At 44.2% G+C, this 7643-nt stretch overlaps 1 non-coding gene across 1 annotated transcript; it reads left to right on the top strand.

Moving 5' to 3' along the window:
* The first annotated feature begins 363 nt into the window (after window positions 1–363).
* trnat-cgu lies at window positions 364–435 on the top strand. Its single transcript has one exon. It is a non-coding gene; the product is annotated as a tRNA-Thr (tRNA).
* The last annotated feature ends 7208 nt before the right edge of the window (window positions 436–7643 follow it).

Below are 7643 nucleotides of genomic sequence, written 5' to 3'. Positions count from 1 at the left end.
CAATGCATAATAACAAGAGCAACTGAGATAGCTGTGTACATCTTTCTTCCAGTATCATATTTTGATATCCATGTTGTCCATGGAAGCAAGTGGAGCTGGAGATCCCTAGCACTTTTTATAAACTTACAGTCCTAGCAGATTCAATTTGATGAAAATTTCCAATTCAGTAAACATCACAAAACGTAAATCCAAAGTCCATGGGTCTGCAGCCAAGAGATTTAGATTGGGCAATTGATTCCAGCTCGTGTTAATCACCAACAGTGTGTTTCTGAGCACAGTGCCACATGTTCCACACTCTTCCTCAAATGCATTTAACAAGTGTTTTCCACATGATTTGTGTTCCATCGGAGGTTTTTAGGTCGTGGCGTGATGGCCAAGTGGTAAGGCGTCGGTCTCGTAAACCGGAGATCACGGGTTCGAGCCCCGTTCATGCCTTTTAAAAGCCACTTGAGGGGAATGCCACAAAACATTGTCATGGAAGATAACCATAGTCATTGTGGGTTGACATGGTCATCGACTGTGTGCTGATTCGTTCCCTTGTTTCTTGATTTTCGTGGCATGGTCACCACACATGCGGCACGTGAGCGTGTTGGGGATGTAGCTCAGTGGTACAGCTTGTGTTTTATATGCGTGATATCGTGGGTTCAATCCCCAGCATGTGTTCCTGATGTTTAGGACAGCTGCCCTCTAGAAAAGGTTCTGTTTGGAAGCATAGGGTGCTACACTTTGTGCTGATGCTATCGATAGGGCATGCTCAGCTTCCAATGACGGTTACTCATGAGTCAGAACGAGGCCGATTTCCACCATGAGTCAGAAGGGTGTTGATGTTTTGAGCGACTTCCCCCTTTTCCACTGTGAGAGTTAACGGGCAAGCTTGTAGGAACGTTATGTGTGTGGTTAATGGCCAGTTAAACATCCAGTCTCTGAGGCATGATGGCCAAGTGGCAAGGCGTTGGTCTCGTAAACCAAAGACCATGGGTTCTTGTTTACTCCAAAAATGAAACGGGACATGATCTTATGCTGGCAAACTCTTGACTACATGTGCCTTAAAAAATGTCTTGCCAGAGTCCTTGTACTTCAGTTGTCATCTGTTGCCGTCATGAAGTTCTACAAATGTCAGAATTTGCCTCGCTTCTTCGGTCACCATTGCTTTAAGACATCTAAGGTGCATCAAAGTTTCCTACCTGCGTCAGTCTCAGAATGTACAGAGAATTTTTGTTTCCAGCCACCTTTGCTGAATGAATGAACCTTCAGGACTGCAAAGTCTTTACCACCAAAACTTTAAAGTGCCTCATCTGTGTACTGTTCCTGGCTTGGTTTTTATACTCTTGAGGCTCTGGCTTGGTGGCTTGGCAGATGACAACTTGCTTAGTCCACTCAGGCGACTAGTTGTTGTGCCTTTCGGAACGTAAAAAGAATACACTTTCCCGGAGATGTAGCTCAGTGTTAGTGCACATGCCTTGCATGTATGAGGGCCTGCGTTCAGTCCCCAGCAATCACCATAGATGTAACCGTGTAGACTGAACCACCCTGCTGAGGAAGCGCACACATATTTCTGGCCAAAATAGCTAACTATAGGTTCATCCTTGTTCACCTTAAGACCTCCAACACAAATGGAGCTTCTTTTGTCAGTGTGGCATTAGCCCAATCTACACTCACTGGCCACTTTATTACTTACACCTTGGTAGTACTGGCTTGGACCAACTTTTGCCTTCAGAGCTGCCTTAATCCTTTGTGGCATAGATTCAACAAGGCGCTGGAAACATTCCTTAGAGATTTTTGTCCATATTGACATGACAGCAGTTCTTGCAGATTTGCCTGCTGCACACCCATGATGTGAATCTTTTATTTCGCCACAACTCAAAGGTGTTCTATTGGATTGAGATCTGGTGGCTGTTGTAACAAGTGGTTATTTGAGTTACTGTTGCCTTTCCATCAGCTCAAACCAGTCAGGCCATTCTCCTCTGACATCAACAAAGCACTTCCACCAGAGAAGTGCCACTCACTGGAGTGTTTCACTTTTTTAGACCATCCTATTTAAACTATAGAGATCGTTATGTGCAAACATCGCAGTAGATCAGCAGTTTCTGAAATACTCACCGAGACCAGCCCATCTAGCACCAGAACAGGTATGCCTAATAAAGTGGCCAGTGAGTGTTGCTTCATCACACTTTGAAGTCACATGAAAATGGTGATTAATTCTGACTAATTCATCCTGTGAAGCTTTTTAGCACATCAAAAGCAGTTTGGGCATCCTGGTTCTCACCAATGTAGTTTCATGTGGCATGCCTATAATCAGGGAACAAAACTATGCCTTCACTACCTCACACAAAAATAGATTGACTAACTCTTTGCAGAGACTTGTGTTTGGATAGTGCTCATTTTAAAATAAAAGTGACATTTCAAACAGCATTTGTTTAAGCTAGGGAAAAATCAAGCAGAGGCAGCAACGTTGACGATACGTTTTATTAAAGACGACAGGACAACCATTTGGAAAAGGATCAATAACAGTTTCAGCAAGGCAGCATTAGATAGAGCCTTCGTTGGGCAATTAGAAGGAATGAACAGGAAAGTCCAGAGTGAAGCTATAGCTCTTTGAGGTCAAGCCAGAACTTGGGCTCTGCATTTGGGTCTGCCCTGTGCCTGCACCTTGGGCTGACAGAGGTCCATCAGGTTTTAGTGGAGCATCACTGGCAGACTGCTGGCTGGTACAGGCAACACCCAAACCCACACTGGAACCCTGCATCTGGGACTGGGCAGTCTGTGCTGAAGGCTGCCATGTACCTGCACCCTGGGGATCCAGAGACCCATAATAAGCACTGCTTGTTTGGGGACCATCACCGGAAGACTGCTGGCTGGTAGAGGTCAAGCCAGAACTTGGGCTCTGCATTTGGGTCTGCCCTGTGCCTGCACCTTGGGCTGACAGAGGTCCATCAGGTTTTAGTGGAGCATCACTGGCAGACTGCTGGCTGGTACAGGCAACACCCAAACCCACACTGGAACCCTGCATCTGGGACTGGGCAGTCTGTGCTGAAGGCTGCCATGTACCTGCACCCTGGGGATCCAGAGACCCATAATAAGCACTGCTTGTTTGGGGAACATCACTGGAAGACTGCTGGCTGGTAGAGGTCAAGCCAGAACTTGGGCTCTGCATTTGGGTCTGCCCTGTGCCTGACAGACGTCTATCAGGTTTTAGTGGAGCTTCACCGGAAGACTGCTGGCTGGTTGAGCTCACACCAGAACCCCCACTGGAAGGCTGCATCTGGGACTGGGCAGAAGATGTCTGCCATGTGCTTGCAAGCCAAGGAGGAAGGGCCCCATTGGAGCTGGTGCAGCCTTTTTGTGCAGCATCACTGGCTGACTGCTGGTTGATGGAGGTTGAGCTAGAACTCATGATCTGCATTTGGGTCTGCCCTGTGCCTGACAGAGGTCCATCAGTTTTTAGTGGAGCATCACTGGCAGACTGCTGGCTGGTAGAGGCAACACCCAAACCCACACTGGAACCCTGCATCTGGGACTGGGCAGACTGGAGGGTAGATGTCTGCCGTGTGCCTGCAAGCCAAGGAGGAAGGGCCCCATAGGAGCTGGTGCAGCCTTTTTGGGCAGAGTCACTGGCTGACTGCTGGCTAGGGGAGGTCGTGTCAGAACTCACAATTGTGCTTTGGCTAGGTATAAAAGGGAGTCTCGATTTCATAACTGGTGCAGAAGCGGACCAGCTGGAACTCTGGTACTGACCTTCATTGCTACCTTGCTGAGAGGTTGAAACCAATGCACCTCCTACAGTCTGGGTTTGGGACACAGGCTTACTTACTGGCCTGGTTTGTGAAGGATGGGGAAGCTGTTGGTAGCTTTCAGGTTGAGGAGGGGAAGCAACATGAGGTTGGGGCTCCTCTGAAGGAAGATGCATTGACTGGCCTGAGGATGGAGCCCAGTAGCCTCCCTGATGTTGATGGGTAGGAGCAGATTGGGCAGTGTACAGCCATGAACTGGTGTACTGACTGGGGAAACCTTGAGCACTGGATACAGAGTCCAAGCTGCCAGAAGACCCCCCATGTAAAGCATCACGCTCAAAAAGGCTACTGGATATCTGGGGGGTGCTTAGGACACTCTCGGAGCTCTGCCCCCAATACCGGGCTTCAACATTACCAGAGGAATCCAGCAGCTGGGGTTGGGATACAACACCAGGAAACTGTTGGCCACCTTGGAACACAGACTGGTAATACCCAGCAGAGCCACTTGTAGTTTGAGCCTCTGAAGAATCCATTTGACTGCTGGAAACACAACTTGGTTGTCCAGTCCGAGTCCGACTGGGTTCAGGACCTTGCAGAGGGAACGCGGAACTACTTTGCATGGATGCAGCACTGGAAGTGGAGCCCTCCATCTTGGTCTGATGAGGAAGGTTGCTGACTTTTTGGGGCTGAGCCATGGAAGCCCATGCTGCTACACTGGACCAATGTGGCACAGGTTTTTTATTCCACACTTGAAGGGGACACAAAAAGAGTGAAGAAGGTTTGCTAAAGAGGCCTGAACATGGGCACAAGGCCTCAATATCTGTGGTCTGATTAATTTCTTACCTCCAATCCCATCTGTATCCCTTAACAGAAATGCAGCAGCAAGGAATAACCAAAGCCTACATGACAAAAGAGCATTTAAACATGAACTTAATCAACTGTCATAAATAATAGACAAGGTAACACCACAACCTAACCACCCCACAGTATTACCCTCTGCTCCACCACATCATGCCTCTGGACAGGGAAACCCCTAAAGCCAGTGTTACACCGCACTCACTTCTCACTGTTAATAACACAAACAAACATAGGTTCCCTGCCTTCCTCAATTGCATTTAACAAGCCTTTTTCTCGCTCACATTTTTGCTCTGTGATTTCTGTGGACATTTCTACTAAGATTTCTCTTAACACTCTATAATAAATTTTACTGCCTCAAGTCTTAGGCAGGAGTCACTGCACTGCAGACGGTACTGCTAAAGGTTCTTATAATATTCTATAACAAACAGTATCCTTTTTTTTTTTGTACAGTCATATCTTAGTAAAATATTAAGTTTTGCATGCAGAAGTTTTGGAATGAAGAGGAACTTATTATGATGAAGTTTAAACATCTAACTAAATAGCTGATCTCAAGTTATGCAGCTTTATTCATAAATTGTTACATTACGTGAAACACTTCTACATTGTGGAGACCCTCTGGCCAATAGATGGCGATAAAGGTACACAAAATGATTCAATTCTGATCTGCTGCACCAAGACCGAAGGTCCAATTTCTGGAAATCCCATGAACTTCGCCAATCTTCACTTCATCAATTGTGCTTGTCAACTAAAGAAAGAAGCTGGTTATAAATAAATTTTACTGCATGCCATACTAGATAAGGGTTATACGATGCAGAAAATCTCAAATATCAATTTATGGTTTATATTAAGATATATACAGCTATATATATATCCTCTGATTAAGTGCTTGATCAAAACAATCACCATACTAGTGATATAATGGTGTCTGTTAGTCCCACTTCTCTATCGTTTGCCTCTGGAAGTATTTGGGATTTTGATTCTAGCTGCACTCATCGTTTCTTCGTGCCATCTTTTTTCCCTTGCCACTCTCGGTTTTGGCTTGCTCAGTGGTCATCCGGATTAGAGAACCCCAACTCGGGAACGAACCGCTCTTTTGAACGAATTTTTTTTTTTCCGATCGAGCTGGTGCACAAGTCCATCGGAATTGATTATTTTACCAACTAGCCACTAATACCTATTTGTCATGGTTCTCAAAAAATGATTAGACTAAAATATCTCATGAAAAAATCTCAAAATATCGGAGAGAAAATTCTCAAGATATTAAAAATTACAAAAAAATATGGACTTCTGACAAGCAGAATTTAATCTTAATAGTCACCCATTAAACAAAACAAAAAAACACCTCATGTCGCTTTGTGGTACCCGAACATATTGGAAAGTATTTAAGATTAATAATTCAGATTAAAGAAAGCACATCCTCTCCTGGGAGAAAATAAATAGATCTAATCGGACGACCAGACAGAAAATAGATTCTGAAAATTGAACTTCCTAGCACTAATCCAGGCGCAGATTTCTGTAAAGCTGTTTAAAAACATTATACAAATAGAATTAAATTTACTTTAATGTAACGGATTAAGCATATTTTGCTAAGCTTTGATAAATAATTACCTACTCAATTTGTTATGTAAAGTCTCACTCTAACAATTAATTGCATTATATAGATTGCGTTTAGGCCTAGATATCTGGCCAGCAGAAAGTTCATTAATTCGGATTCCAACTTCATCCCATCGAATGTAATAACTCTCTCCATTTTAGAAAACCAATCTTGATGTTAACTATTATTTTATCACGAGTCTTGTCATGTTTTTATTAATTTTTAATTTTTGCTCACAGTTTACGTGCCTGGCGATGTAAGGTGCTTTCCAGATCTGCCATGTTTTCTTAGCCAAACAGACTGAGACGCGCTGGAGAAACGCGGGGATGAGCGGTGTAAACGCACACCAGCCACAAATCCGGAAGGTTTTCTCAGATACCTAACACACATGTGCTGATGTCATAGCTAAAATATTTCACCGTTTATTTGAATTAGTAAGAAAGGGATCTCTGTAACTTTCATCCACGTCTCTTGTCCATCATTTCTAAGAGGCTTGTTGTGCATGTGCATGACCAGTCCGTTCTTCAGATAGATCCAGTACAAGCCACATATGACTCGGAACAAAATCCTTAGACCAAACTCTTAAAGGGTGAAAAGATTACACTGTTACACAGTTTTGGCAGAAGGAACTTTGTAGTGGAAGGTGTGTAGAGTCGTTTTTAACAATGCTTAATGATGAAATGGGAGCTTCATAAGTTAGCATTGTGTACATGTCTTTGATTTCTTCTGCACATCTTTTTTGGTTAATTCTGTATGTTATTAATTTTACAGAAACACAGTCTTTCCTCTGCTTCCCTCTTATCTCCACACACCTCTTTTAACTCCCTTGTTTAATCTTTCACCATGTTTTTCGCTGACTCTTTCGTGCTTTTCCTACTCCACCTCTTCTCCATCTTTGTCCCCCTAGTCCTGCTTTGTTCTCTTGCTTTCTCTTTGATTTGCTTGCCCTTTTTTCATTTAATGTATTCCCTTAATTTCTTCCTACACCTTTATCGGTTATAGGTCTTTGTGAAAGCGGCACTCTCCTGGCTGAGTTGTGAAGGACATAGTTCTCACCTCTGCTCCGCCTGAGCTGAGTGGGTGTGTGCTAAGCTGCCGAGTCGACTTTATTCAGCTGCTGAGTCGCTGCTACACCGCTTTAAGGCCTAGAGAGATACATTCATACACCAGTGGGGCAAAAAAAGAACACTAGCTGGCCAATGAAGCCCCACCTGCTAGTACAGCACATGTGCACTCTCCACCATGAACGCAGTCTTTATGAACTCACGTCTGTGCTTTTTTATTAGTGTTTATTTCAGGACACGTCTTATCTAGTATCAGTCCTCCTGTCAGCATACAGTAAGTCTCATACAGTAGTGGGGCATTAGGGGCAAAGCAGGCCTTTTAGTCTGAAAGATTTGTGTCGTACTGTGCCAGTTTACATTGGCCTTCACCTTCACATGACTGAGTGGAAATGCTAA

This window comes from Electrophorus electricus, chromosome 18 (genome assembly GCF_013358815.1).
Source record: "Electrophorus electricus isolate fEleEle1 chromosome 18, fEleEle1.pri, whole genome shotgun sequence".
Lineage (NCBI taxonomy): Eukaryota > Metazoa > Chordata > Actinopteri > Gymnotiformes > Gymnotidae > Electrophorus > Electrophorus electricus.
Note: the sequence above shows the minus strand (reverse complement) of the source record. Positions and strands in the feature narration are given on the sequence as shown.